Consider the following 14,440-nt stretch of genomic DNA (forward strand, 5'->3'; position numbering starts at 1 on the left):
CAGTGGAAACGGCAGCTCAAGCATCTCTTCATGACAGATATGCGGGGAGTTAAAATGGAGGATCAATATCAGCTGAGATGGCCTCAAAAACAGTACAAGAGCTGTTGCTGAAGCAATATTTATTCCAATGTAGAGGACACATCTTTTTCAAGGAATCTCTTCACTTGACTGCCTGAGAGAAATGTGTCAAGAACACATCTCTCTCAGGCAGTCGAGTGAAAACAAGCCTTGGAAAATATATACTATCGAAACACATAAAAATAAATGTCTTCAGATGCAGGGGTCCCCCTGTTCCCTTGTGGAGTGGGTAGATTGGGCAAAAGAGCCTGCCAGTATCTGTGGGAGCTCTTTTTCTCCTCAGCTGCCCCCAAATCCTTCCAGTCAGGCTGCTGTAGGGTTGCCCACTCCAAACTGGGGTCTCTAGGAATGGGTACTGTGGAGAAATATTGGAGAAAATAATATCTCCAGGAACGATTTCTTGTCAGAAAGAGTTGCTAACTCTGGTGTGTGCCTTGTAGGTAGGGGAGCTTGGAGAGAAATGAATGGACACTGTGGAGAAATATTGAAGGGAATAGGCACCCTGAGCAGTATTGCACTGTGGGCGTGGGGTATAAATATTTCAAATAATAAGAATAAAATAATAACTCCAGGAACGATTCCTGTCAGAAAGAGTTGCTAACTCGGGCCAGTCATGGCCTGAGAATTGCAGATTGAAAGAGGTGAAACTTGGTTCAGTTTGGGGGGGGGGGGGGGCGGTAAAAGCGGGAAAGGCCATTAGAGTTGGGCATTCCCCCTCCCCCCACCCATTTTCCCTCAGCAGCCCTCTTTTTTCTTTAACGGCTCTGTCAAGTCTCCGCGCGCAAACTTTGGTCGGTCGTTGATTGGCTGGCTGCTGGTTATGCCACTCCAGGACTAGACAGCACGAGCCTGCTTGCTCGCCGTTGATTGGCCAGCTTCTGGCTCCGCCCAGGCAACTGGACAATTTCTGCTTGTCTCCTCGCATTTTGAATTTAGGCGCCTGACGTGGAGGGAGGCTCGAGGGAGAGGGCCTCAGTGTCGCCTCAAGGCGCGAGCAGGGACGCCGGCAGGGGTGGAAAGCCAAGGCGGGCCGCTAGCCCAAGGCCCCTCCGTTGCAATGTATTGCGCCCCCCCCACACACACACTCTCAGTGGCATGCCTTCTTTTTCTCACTCTCGTTTCAGCCTCGCGAAGCAGCACTGAGAGAACGAGCAAGGAGCCCCACGAGAGTCGCGCATGCTGGAAGGGGGATTGTTGAGAGGATTTCTAGAGCTCCCCACACAGCTCTGAGAGGCAGCTTCCCCTGGGAGATAGGGGCTGCCTCAAAAGAGCACCTTGGTGCTTCAGTGGCAACGTGGTAGCCTGTAAATGTACCCCCAACCCTGTGAGGAGGCTCCTTTGTCTGGACGGTGGTGGCTCCTTAAAAGAGCCTTTAAATTGTTAATAGCAATTCTGTGGCTGGCCTTGGGTGTTTCCAGGGTTTTATTATGGATAGCTTCCCACTCCCATTATCTCTGTATGCTGCTTGGAATATTGTTTAAATACAAACTTATAATATTTGTAAAAAGTAAAACTAAAATAGGCTTTAAATAGGATAAAATCAAATAAGAAGAGAATAAAATCCTGAATAGGATAAAATATAAAAAATAGTGAGCTTGTGCAGTATAATAAAGGAAATATAGGTTATTAATATAACAGGGAAAGTTAACAGAAAAGTGAAGCATTCTAAAAGCAGGTTAGGTATTTTAGAACAATTAGTGTATTAAAATAATATTCAAAGTAGCATATAGAAATAATGAAAAAAGTATATCCATAATAAAAGCCTGAAACCCCAGAAAGCACAGAATTTATTCCTCAAAGCAGTCCCTAAGATGGCTTGGCTGTAGCCCCTCACAGCCAGATTGGATGCCCTGACACACATTGCTCAGAGCAGCCCACAAAGGAGCTAGAACATGACTTGCTTATATGGACTCCATGTTTTTGCTTTGAATAACCCTTAATTTAGCTAGAGAATAGCTTTCTCATTCTAGACTGTATCGCATTGTTCTACATGGCCTCACTAAGTTGCAGTGTGCCTTTCTCCTAGATCTTACACTTTCCCTCTAAGGATCCCCTCATTTAGCTGGTGAGTGTTGATGTACAAACCTTTCTGTGTTTACTTTTCATGCTCTGAATATTGGTGAGATGGCATATCTGACTTGCACAGATGATCAGCTTGGTCTGCCCTGCTGATGGAGGAAGCAAGGATAGTGGAAATGCAGCATCCTTGACCTCTTCAAGCAGTGTGGTGTGCTGACCAGGCTTGGCTGGCTGAAGGGACATGGTGATAAGGCAAGGGAACAAGTCCTGAAGGATTAAGATTTGAGGTTTGGTTCTCCTTCTTTATTTATGACATTTATATGCTGCTCTGTCCAAACAGGTCTCAGTGTCTCAATCGTGGATCGGGCTCCTTGATGAACAAAGATGTTCTTCAATAAACCATTCAAAAGAAAGTAAAGAGTAAAGGTCTTAAAACTTATGAAGCTTTTTTTGTTGTTGTTTAGGAGGAAAAGGGGAGAAAAGACAAAGCAGTACAGAAGGAGGAAGAAAAACAAGCAGAAACGAGAAACAAGAGGAATAAAAAAGGAAGAAATAGGAGGAGGGATTGATTTTAAAGATGCTTGACAGAAGAATCAGGCAGGTTCTGCTTCTACAAACTAGAAGGCTTAATTGCTGACTTCCTCTCTGCCATGCATAACTCCTGAGTTCCTGGAGCCTGGCTTGATTGTGCTGGACTCAAGGTACTTAAGAACCTATGAAAATGTGGGAACATGTCCTTGGTGGCCATACACGTGGGAGACTCTAACAGGGCTGGTGTGTGGCTATCTACTGCAGGACTTCACGTCTTGGCCCTGGGGAGACCTACAATTGTGGGAGCGTGGCCTCTTTTTGATTATTACTATTATTACATTTCTAGCCCGCTCTTCTTCCCAGGAGCTCTTCTAGCCCGCTCTTCTTCCCAGGGTCCTCCAGAAGCCCTTCTAAAGATGGGAAAGTGTCAAGCTCTGGAAAGTGACGAGGCTTTTTTCCTTTCTTTAGAAGGCAACGGGGGAGCAAGGACAGAAGAAAGAGGTGCAGAAGGAGGAAGAGGAACAAGCAGGAAGGCGCCAGCGGAGGAGACGTGAAAAGAAGCAGGAGGAGACCGGCTCTCCAGGAGCTTAGCAGAAGAAACGGGCAGGCTGTGCTTCCACCGGGCGGACGGCTTCATTTCGCTCCCTCTCTCGGCCACTGATCACTCTGCGTGGGGCTGCAGCTGGCCTTGCAGCGTGGCATTCCTGGTGCTGGACTTCATGTCTTTGCACTCAGGAGCCCTGACAGGGGTGGGAGTGCGGCCTTCTCAGGCCGCCCTGAATCTCTCTGCACCGAGTCCCTTGCCATTGGGTGGGAGGTGGCTTGCTCCTGCTGGACCTGAAGTATGTGCGCTGAGCCGCCCCTGGATGGGACTGGGGGTATTGCTTTTTCGCGCCACTGCTTTCTGTATGTGCGCTGAGCTGCCCCTGGGTAGGCTGGCCTGGGGGTGTTGCTTCCTCGCGCCGAGCCTTAGAGGTATGTGCGCTGAGCCGCCCCTGGTCGGGGCTGGGGGCGTTAGCTTTCTCACGCCGAGCTTGATGCCATGTGCGCTGAGCCTGCCCCTGGCTGGGCTCAGCTTGGGGGTGTTGCTTCCTCTCGCGCCGAGCCTTCGGGTATGTGCGCTGAGCCGCCCCGGGCTGGGGCTGGGAGCGTTGCTTTGTGCTGCCAGGCCTTATGTCTCTGCACTGAGCCGCCCCAGTGAGGGCTGGGGGCGTTGCTTCCTCTCGCCACGAGCTTCACGTCTTTGCTCTGAGAAGCCCCTCATTTGGCCAGGGGGTGGCTCTCTCCAAGCCTTGCTGCCTGACTTTGCCCTTCATGCTCCCAGTGGTGTTGAGCTGGCCACTCCGGCCTGCCCACGGAGCAAGCTCGGGACGGTAGAAGTGTGGCCTCCCAGACCTCTTCCAGCAGCAGCAGCAGCCTCTGCTGGCTGAAGGCACACGCCTGACGCTTGGTGTGCTCACGCTCCTCCTTGGCTTGGGCTCTTGCGTGAGCAGGGCTGCTCCTCAAGAAGGCCTTCTGAAGAGGGAAAAGAGTCAAGAGCTGCGAGAAGCTGATCTCTTGCCTTGGGAGGCAAAGGAGAGAAAGGGCAGAAGAAAGAAGTGCCGCAGGCTGGCGAAAGAGAAGCCGCAAGGAGCAACAGGAGGAGACCTGGACGGGGAAGAAGGAGGCGGAGAAGACTGGCTCTCAAGCAGCTTCACAGAAGGAAGAAGGGGGAGCTTCCGCTCCCACCAGCTGGAGGGCCTCATTGCTGCCCTTCTCTCTGCTCCGTCTCCCTGAGTAGCCACTGGTTTGGGAGGGGCGTGGACAGAACAGGATGGACTCGGTGTCCATCCGCTCAGTGGCCCTTTCTTGAACTGGGCTGCGGCTTTCTCGTGCTGGACTTCATGTCTCTGCACTTGGGGAGCCCTACAAATAGTGAGAGGGTGGCCCTCATAGGGGCCATCCAAGGGGCAGCCCCTATTTCAGCTGAGCTGTGGCTTTCTCGGGCTGGACTTTATGTCTTTGCACTGGGGAGCCCTACGACTGTGGGAAGTGTCTGTATACTGGAGAACTCCTGATTTGTCTGGGGGCGTGTTTCTCGTGCTGGACTTCACGTCTCTGCACTGGGGAGCCCTACAAATAGTGAGAGCGTGGCCCTCGTAGGGGCCGTACACGGAGCAGCCCCCATTTCGGCTGAGGTGTGGCTTTCTCGTGCTGGACTTCACGTCTTTGCACTGCGGAGCCCTACAATTGTGGGAGCGTGGCCTCTTTTTGATTATTATTATTTTGACATTTCTAGCCCGCTCTTCTTCCCAGGAGCCCAAAGCGGTGTACTGCATACTTGTTTCCCCCCCGTCCCACAACAACCCTGTGAGTAGGTTAGGCTGAGAGAGAAGCGACTGGCCCAGAGTCACCCAGCTAGTAGCATGGCTGAATGGGGATTTGGACTCGAGTCTCCCCGGTCCTAGTAAACTAGGGAACCCCTGATTTGGCTGTGGTGCCGGTTTCACGTGCTGGACTTCACGTCTTTGCACTGGGGAGCCCTACAATGGTAAGAGTATGGCCATCGTAGTGGCTGTATACTGGGGACCCCCGATTTGGCCGGGGAGCGGCTTTCTCATGCTGGACTTCACGTCCTGGCCCTGGGGAGCCCCGAAAGCGGTGGGAGTATGTCCTCCCCAGACGAGCCTGAGTGTCTGTATGCTGCGTGGCTGCTCATTTATCCGCAGGGTGCCGTTCCTCGCTGCGTGACTTCGCCCTTCATCTTGCGAGTGGTGATGAGTTGGCATCTCCCAACTGCCCCGTCCCTAGTCTTCAGCTTGGCGCGCCCTGCCCACGGAGAAAGCCAGGGACGGTGGAAGTGCGGCATCCATGACCTCTTCAAGCAGCGTGGTGTGCCGAGGAGCGGGCCCTGCTGGCTGGCTGAAGAAGGCACACGGTGAGTGGTCTCCGGTCGGGCCGGGAGACGCGGCCCGAAGCCTTGCGCTTTGAGGTCTCCTTCTCCTTGGCTTGGGCTCTTGGATGGACAGGGCTCCCGGGTCCTCCAGAAGCCCTTCTAAAGAGGGGAAAGTGTCAAGCTCTGGAAAGTGACGAGGCTTTTTCCCTTTCTTTAGAAGGCAACGGGGGAGCAAGGACAGAAGAAAGAGGTGCAGAAGGAGGAAGAGGAACAAGCAGGAAGGCGCCAGCGGAGGAGACGTGAAAAGAAGCAGGAGGAGACCGGCTCTCCAGGAGCTTAGCAGAAGAAACGGGCAGGCTGTGCTTCCACCGGGCGGACGGCTTCATTTCGCTCCCTCTCTCGGCCACTGATCACTCTGCGTGGGGCTGCAGCTGGCCCTGCAGCGTGGCATTCCTGGTGCTGGACTTCATGTCTTTGCACTCAGGAGCCCTGACAGGGGTGGGAGTGCGGCCTCCTCAGGCCGCCCTGAATCTCTCTGCACCGAGTCCCTTGCCATTGGGTGGGAGGTGGCTTGCTCCTGCTGGACCTGAAGTATGTGTGCTGAGCCGTCCCTGGATGGGACTGGGGGTATTGCTTTTTCGCGCCACTGCTTTCTGTATGTGCGCTGAGCTGCCCCTGGGTAGGCTGGCCTGGGGGTGTTGCTTCCTCGCGCTGAGCCTTAGAGGTATGTGCGCTGAGCCGCCCCTGGTCGGGGCTGGGGGCGTTAGCTTTCTCACGCCGAGCTTGATGCCATGTGCGCTGAGCCTGCCCCTGGCTGGGCTCAGCTTGGGGGTGTTGCTTCCTCTCGCGCCGAGCCTTCGGGTATGTGCGCTGAGCCGCCCCGGGCTGGGGCTGGGAGCGTTGCTTTGTGCTGCCAGGCCTTATGTCTCTGCACTGAGCCGCCCCAGTGAGGGCTGGGGGCGTTGCTTCCTCTCGCCACGAGCTTCACGTCTTTGCTCTGAGAAGCCCCTCATTTGGCCAGGGGGTGGCTCTCTCCAAGCCTTGCTGCCTGACTTTGCCCTTCATGCTCCCAGTGGTGTTGAGCTGGCCACTCCGGCCTGCCCACGGAGCAAGCTCGGGACGGTAGAAGTGTGGCCTCCCGGACCTCTTCCAGCAGCAGCAGCCGCCTCTGCTGGCTGAAGGCACACGCCTGACGCTTGGTGTGCTCACGCTCCTCCTTGGCTTGGGCTCTTGCGTGAGCAGGGCTGCTCCTCAAGAAGGCCTTCTGAAGAGGGAAAAGAGTCAAGAGCTGCGAGAAGCTGATCTCTTGCCATGGGAGGCAAAGGAGAGAAAGGGCAGAAGAAAGAAGTGCCGCAGGCTGGCGAAAGAGAAGCCGCAAGGAGCAACAGGAGGAGACCTGGACGGGGAAGAAGGAGGCGGAGAAGACTGGCTCTCAAGCAGCTTCACAGAAGGAAGAAGGGGGAGATTCCGCTCCCACCAGCTGGAGGGCCTCATTGCTGCCCTTCTCTCTGCTCTGTCTCCCTGAGTAGCCACTGGTTTGGGAGGGGCGTGGACAGAACAGGATGGACTCGGTGTCCATCCGCTCAGTGGCCCTTTCTTGAACTGGGCTGCGGCTTTCTCGTGCTGGACTTCATGTCTCTGCACTTGGGGAGCCCCACAAATAGTGAGAGGGTGGCCCTCATAGGGGCCATCCAAGGGGCAGCCCCTATTTCAGCTGAGCTGTGGCTTTCTCGGGCTGGACTTTATGTCTTTGCACTGGGGAGCCCTACAACTGTGGGAGCGTGGCCTTCTTGGTGTCTGTATACTGGAGAAGCCCGGATTGGTCTGGGGAGTAGCCTTCTCGTGCTGGACTTTACGTCTTTGCACTGGGGAGCCCTACAAATAGTGAGAGGGTGGCCCTCATAGGGGCCATCCAAGGGGTAGCCCCTATTTCAGATGAGCTGTGGCTTTCTCGGGCTGGACTTTATGTCTTTGCACTGGGGAGCCCTACAAATAGTGAGAGGGTGGCCCTCATAGGGGCCATCCAAGGGGCAGCCCCTATTTCAGCTGAGCTGTGGCTTTCTCGGGCTGGACTTTATGTCTTTGCACTGGGGAGCCCTACGACTGTGGGAAGTGTCTGTATACTGGAGAACTCCTGATTTGTCTGGGGGCGTGTTTCTCGTGCTGGACTTCACGTCTCTGCACTGGGGAGCCCTACAAATAGTGAGAGGGTGGCCCTCATAGGGGCCATCCAAGGGGCAGCCCCTATTTCAGCTGAGGTGTGGCTTTCTCGGGCTGGACTTTATGTCTTTGCACTGGGGAGCCCTACAAATAGTGAGAGGGTGGCCCTCATAGGGGCCATCCAAGGGGCAGCCCCTATTTCAGCTGAGGTGTGGCTTTCTCGGGCTGGACTTTATGTCTTTGCACTGGGGAGCCCTACGACTGTGGGAAGTGTCTGTATACTGGAGAACTCCTGATTTGTCTGGGGGCGTGTTTCTCGTGCTGGACTTCACGTCTCTGCACTGGGGAGCCCTACAAATAGTGAGAGGGTGGCCCTCATAGGGGCCATCCAAGGGGCAGCCCCTATTTCAGCTGAGCTGTGGCTTTCTCGTGCTGGACTTTGTCTTTGCACTGGGGAGCCCTACAACTGTGGGAGCATGGCCTTCTTAGTGTCTGTATACTGGTGAAGCCCGGATTTGTCTGGGGGGCGTTTTTCCCGTGCTGGACTTCACGTCTTTGCACTGTCTGTCTTAGTGGCCATACAGTGGGTTTCGGGTATCACTTTTTCCAATTGGATTTTACATTTTTTTCTTTGTATTTTACATTTCAATGTCTGGGGGAGCTTCAATCCTGGTTATATGACTTTGCTCTTCTTTTTCTGAATGGTGATGAAGCGGTACCTCCGGCCTTGCGTGGTACGACAGTAGGGGTGCGACATTTCTGACCTCTTCAAGCGGTGTGGTATGCTGAGCACGCTCTGCTGGCTGAAAGCACACGGTGAGTGGACTGATCAGACCAGGAGATGTGTCGTGAAACCTCAAGCTTTGTGGTCTCATTCCCTTTGGCTTGGGCTCTTGCATGAACATAGATTGTCCTCAACATGCCCTTCTTAAGAGAGAAAAGAGTAAAGAACAAGCTTTTGTCTTTGTTTAGAAGACAAAGGGGAGGGGGACAATAAAGTGTGGAAATCTGGGCTTAGGCACATCGGGTAGGCAGAAAAGAACACAAGTGGGTAAGGATAAGGAGGATAAAGATTCTGAATCTTTTTGGTTCTCCGTGTTTTTAAAAGAGAATAAGAGAAAGATTGAAGGAACAACTGCAGAACAAGGAGAAAGAACATCAGAAAGTCCCAACAGGAGCCCTGAAGACTAACTGGAGAAGTGGGAGGAGAAGACCGGATAACAAGAAGCAGGAGAGAAGAAACAGGCAGGCTCCCTCCTCGGAGCTGACTGCCTCCTTCACGACTGAGTAGCAATTCTGTCACATAGAAATATCCCCACATTGCTGTGAGCCTGTTTCAACCCAAGATGGCGACCATCTCCAAAGGACTTCACTTTTTGGTGGCGTCTATATATTGGCACAGCCCTGTGAATCTGCTTGGCCTGTCAGCTGGTGGGGGTCTCAAAAGAGCGGCATGCTTGAGGGGCAGTTTTTCTGGCAGTTCAGTCTTCATGCCTGACCCTGTGTCTCGGCTGCTTCCTGCTCTGAGAAATCCCCAAGGTACTTGGAGTGTGGTTTTCTTCATTCCTGGCTTGATATCTCTGCTTCAGATTGCTCAGAGCCTCCACTGAGATGTCTGGAGAGCCACTGGCCTTGGGTGTGTCCAGGGTTTTATCCTAGATGGCTTCTCTGCCCCCCATTATTTCTGTGTGCTGCTTGCAATATTGTTTAAATACAAACTTAAAATATGTTAGAAACTAAAACAAAAATAGCTGTTGCATAGGATAACATCTAAAAGGATAGGATCAAACCTAAAAAGAATAAACAAGTGTAGTATAATATAAGTAGGATAACATCTAAAAGATTAGGATAAAATCTAAAAAGGTTCAACAAGTGTAGTATAATATAAGACATACAGATCTATTAACTTAATTAGGAAGGCTAATAGGAACTAAAATGAAGCATTTTCAACGTAGATTAGATATTCTAGACCAACTAGTGTATTAAAATAATATTCAAAGCAGCATATGGGAATGGTGAGAAAAAGCACTTTGCTACTGAAAGTCTGAAAGGCCAGAACCCATCCACCACTCGCTCATGTAGCTCTTCCGTGGCTCCGAGTCTCTTCCTGCTAGCATCTTACAGACTATTCCCCCTTTGATGCAAAGATGGGTGCTTGGGCAATTTGATGTAGAAATAAAGATCAATATTGTCTTTGTGTAGCTTTGCTTACTGACAGGCTTATAGGATGCTGAAGAGGGTATTTCTGTCAAGCACCCAGAACTGATTCTTATTTCAAGTTGTTTTAACCTGTGTTTTTTTGTAAATGGCCCAGAGCCATGAGGTTTGGGTGGTCATAAGCAAATATGCTAAATAAAAAGCTCTCCGTATTGTCTGCTAGAATCAAAGATTGCCATAGTTTGTTGAAAGAGTTGTGGCATTCAAGAAGTACTGTTGTCCTGGGCTAGAGTTGGTGCAGCTCTTGCTGGAGAAACTGAGGCTGAGATCCTGCTTGATGAAGAACAGATGCTCATGAAATAAAGGCGAGGAGGGTCTGGCGTGAGATACACTTTCTTGGAAACAAAGGACATTTTGAAAAATGGCACTGCTGGGATCAAATGAAGACTGTTAGGAAAGAGACCTCTCCCCCACCTAATGGTTAAATTGGGTTAAATGAATGATTTTGGTCAAACAAGCTCAGTCCCAGTTTGCCCAGAGCACAAGAGGAATAGACTGGACCATATAATTACATCTCTTCCTCCACTTTTTGCTCTCTCTGCAGCCTGGACCTAAAGGCCTTTGTCTCTCCTCCACTCCTGCCTGTTAAGCGTCACTCACCCCACACACGCTATTTTTAACATGTGGGTTGAGGGTACAAACAGCAACTGGACCAACAAGAATATAGAACAGGTATATTTATGCATGAGCAGAAACAGTTGAAACACTCAAGGTATTCCCATCCCACATCATGCTTTCCCCACTCTTCTGTCTCTAAAGCATCTGGCACTGGCCACAATCACATTCGTAGTAGGGGCCAGTGGCAACCACTCCACCCAGGACAGACTGGAGAGGATTTGGGGGGGCCCGGGGTGGGTGGAGGCCCTGGTGTCTGGCCTCAGAGTCCAGGGTCAGAGTGCCCCTGGGTGCAATTTTGAAAGAGTAACATGCCAAGCAGGAGGACAGGCCCTTTTCTCCTGTCATCTTTGTGGGGAATGTCTCCAGTGCTCTCTTTCCAAAGGCAATTGACCTCCCAACCACACAAGGTGCTTCTCACAGATGCAGTAACTGTGGTCCTTCTTCAAGGCACACTCTGCCATGCTTTGAGGGTCGAGTTACACCTGCCTCGTATCACTCCATATCCCCACCAGTAAAATCTTTGTCGCTGGGGTTGCCACCTTCCAGACCTGCCCTGGAAGTTCCAGGAACTGACCTCCATCTCCAGGTAACTTGAAGGCAACCCTTGAGATTGAGAAGGAAGGCGAGCAGGGGCCGTCCCACATCGTGACTCGCCACCCCGACCCAGCAACCCCCGGGAGAGGCAGAAGCGTGGGTCGTGTCCTCCTCCAGGCCCTTTCCGCGCCGAGGGGGCCGAGGCTGGCCAGGCTTGTAGGCCGACTCCCCTCCCCTCCCCTGACCCCACCCGCAGCCCAAAGAGACGCCAGAGAGCCGCGCATCAGAGGCCAACAAGTTTATTGCTGCCGACTGGGAGGCGCATTGCTGCGGCTGCCGCTGGTGTGCGGAGAGGGAGGGAAGGGAGGCCTCGGTGTCCGGCGCGGCGCTCTCCTTCCGCTTAGCGGTGCCTAGTGGTCAGCTCTAGGCTCAGACGCCTGAGGAACGCGTCGCAGGAGAGCTGCAGCTCGGGGATGATGGGACCTCCGTTGTCGAGGGCGATGTTCATCCGGAGGACTTGGCGCGGTGACTGCGGAGGGAGGAGGAAGAGCGTCAGAGGCGGGGGATCACCGGGACGCCTCTCCGCCCTACGGGGCCAGCACAGCAGGACGGCCACGAATGCCTCGCCCCGCGCCGTCCAGGCTTGGCCCCAGAGCGACTGCCGGACTGTCTGCTGGGGGGGGGGGGGAGGCCAGGCAGGCAGGCAGCGAAGGCGGACAAGGGAGCGTCGTCCGGCCAGACCGAGCCAGCAGCAGCAGGACGGCCAGGAACACCGCCCCCGCCCCGCGCCGTCCGGGGAGCCCAGGAGGAGGGCAGTGCAGAGGGCAGCTGCAGCGCTTGGCCCCGGGAGGGAGAGAGGCGACTCACCCCAAAGTTGGTCGGGTCCACTCGCAGCGGGCTGAGCATGTCGGCAGCGACCAGGGACATCTTGGCAGTTGGTCTCAGACTCCGATGCCGAGCGAGCCCCACCAGCAGCCCTTATATCTGGGATGGGAGGCCCCGCCTCGATCGCCGCTCCTCCTTCGGCCGGAGGCGCCCCGCCCATCCCTGCTGCCTCCGGGCGTCTGCTGCGGGAGGCGGGGAGGGCGAGAGCAGCAGCCCGCTCCCTCCGGCAGGCTGGAAGGCCGGCCCCCGCAGGATCGGCGCAGGAAGGCGTCCAACGATGCTCTCCGCTCCCCTGCTCTGCAGGTTTGCTGCTGGTCCCTCTGCTCTGAAGGGCTCCTCCTGTCCTGCTGCAGGGATGGGCTTTGGCCCCGCAGAGCCATGCGGGGGAGGGGGCTGCGCACGCTACTCTGCAGATCTCACTTTAGGTTAGAACACTGCAAGCAGTGGCAAGGCGTTCCTCTGGCCATTTGGAAGGGCCACTCTCTGGCTGGCTTTCTGCTGTAGAGTTGGGCAACCTCAACCTATTGCAAGGTTGTAATACTCAGAGTTGTAATACTGTGCACTCTTTACAGGAGAGAATATTTTGGAGGATTATTCTACCCATTCTGTTAAATGTATTGGAGAATATTCTTGACAGGCCTTCGTTCATACTCCAGTAAAAACTTGCTGACTGACAAGCAGGCCTGTTTATCCGCCACCCGCTGCTTTCTTTCTTTCTTTCTTTCTTTCTTTTTTGGGGGGTGTGTGTGTAATCTCTACAACTGCATCACAGGAAAGGGTGGAAATGATTGTTTAGGTTTTGAACTCCTTCAGCCAGAGGAAATGAACTTGAAATGTGATTGAGCTTTCCTAATCTGTCCCTGGTCTCCCTTTTCCCCTTGCCAGAAATCAATGTATTAGGAACAGCGAATGAGAGAGAAAGGGAGCAGGACAGGTTTTCTGGCAGGCCCCATGCAGAAGGCCTCCAAGGTCCCTTCCATCTTCAGAACAAAACAAAACTCTAAAGATGAGTAATGGAGAAGACCTTACTTTTTCCTCATCACTGAATTATAGAAGGGCTGAGATCAAACTGAAAAGGCTCTGTCCTTAAAGACAGTCAAGGAGTTTCATTCCATCACTTGCACCCATGGAGATCAACAAGGCTTGAAGCAAATTTAAAGACAGGTACTGGGTCCTCTAAGTATTTAGGGCTTTTTTCTCACAGGCAGAAAGAAAGTTAAAATATGACTCCCACAGTATCAGCTGTCCCTACAGGCAGGGGGTGGCTGTGTCCCATTAAGGGGAATGATGCCTTCTCCTTCTGCAATGCAATCAAGCAGACCATACAATTAGTGGCTATTAGGTTGCGTTGTGGATTTATTGAATGATACACTTTATTTGTTGGACATCCCATTACAACTTGTTCTCAGGCTGGCTCAATAAAAATTTATGGGGTTGGAGATGTGCAGACAGTTGGTGCCTCTTAGCCTCTGCCAGATGGGCAAGGTGAAGGCTGCCCTAATCCACTGCGCCTGCTGCCTCTTGCAGTAAAAAGATGCTGAGAGATGCCTGCAATTTCTGGCCATTTTCATGTGAAGGAGCGAAGCACAAGGGCGGTTCCCAGAGGCATGTCCTGCCTCATCCAAGGGGGCCAGTGCAGTGTCAAGTCTCAGCCTTGCCTCTGACCAGCGGGCTGGAGAAGCACCCCTCCCTCATAGCCCCAGCCACCCCCACCCCCCTGCAGTCTAGGAATGCTAAGGCCTAACCTGCAGTGGGCCTGCCTCCAGAGTCCAGACCCATGCGCATGAAAGTCCTCTGCACACTAGCCAAGTGTTAAGTGTGAAGGGCTTCCTTCTGTCCCCAGAAATGCCGGCCCAGGCACCGCTGTCTTCTCCTTCCTGGGGGCATGTGGGGACACCTGCCCCAGTTTGCTCTAGCAGGGCAAATTCCTGCCAAAGCAGGGGTGTCGCTATACCTGGAGCGTCTTTGAAGGGGAGGAGAATGTCCCTGGTCAGACCCCTGAAGGAGTGGGGTTTCTGGCTCCTTCTGCTGCAGCCATCCCAAGGGGGCTGCAAGTGGCTGAGCAGAACGCCTGAGGGCGCACGCTGTCAGCGCAGGGGATTCAGGCCCCAAGAGGGAGCAGAGGCGTATCTAGGGAAAATAGTGCCTAGGGCAAGCACTGAAATTGAGCCCCCTGTCCAAGCACCTGACACCCATCTTTCAGATAACTTTACCATAGTATCAGCTGAAAAATACAAGTCAGGCTCGTTAATCTTTTAATATTTCAAGAACTATTTAGCAGTGGATGTAGCCAGACCAAGAATTGCTGGAAAACTACAAATTTTAGTATGCTGGGGCTCATGAGATATCCAAATACTCTGGGGAGGTGTACTTGGAAAACTAAACAGAAGTGCCTGTCTAATTCTCTACTATGCATTGTAGCATCACTATTACATAAGTTTTAAAAATAAATGGAGAATTTGTCTTTCCCCAGATACTCTGAAAATAATTAAAGGATATGCAGAATAAACTGTGTCACTGCTT

At 52.9% G+C, this 14,440-nt stretch overlaps 2 long non-coding RNA genes across 2 annotated transcripts; both read left to right on the top strand.

Moving 5' to 3' along the window:
* The first annotated feature begins 811 nt into the window (after positions 1 to 811).
* On the top strand, positions 812 to 2,629 carry LOC128336729 (uncharacterized). Its single transcript, XR_008312051.1, has 2 exons — positions 812 to 1,137; positions 2,105 to 2,629. It is a non-coding gene; the product is annotated as an uncharacterized LOC128336729 (long non-coding RNA).
* A 470-nt stretch (positions 2,630 to 3,099) lies between these two features.
* On the top strand, positions 3,100 to 10,037 carry LOC128336726 (uncharacterized). Its single transcript, XR_008312048.1, has 3 exons — positions 3,100 to 5,545; positions 5,721 to 8,479; positions 8,772 to 10,037. It is a non-coding gene; the product is annotated as an uncharacterized LOC128336726 (long non-coding RNA).
* Positions 10,038 to 14,440: the final 4,403 nt, after the last annotated feature.

This window comes from Hemicordylus capensis, chromosome 13 (assembly GCF_027244095.1).
Source record: "Hemicordylus capensis ecotype Gifberg chromosome 13, rHemCap1.1.pri, whole genome shotgun sequence".
NCBI classification, from domain to species: domain Eukaryota; kingdom Metazoa; phylum Chordata; class Lepidosauria; order Squamata; family Cordylidae; genus Hemicordylus; species Hemicordylus capensis.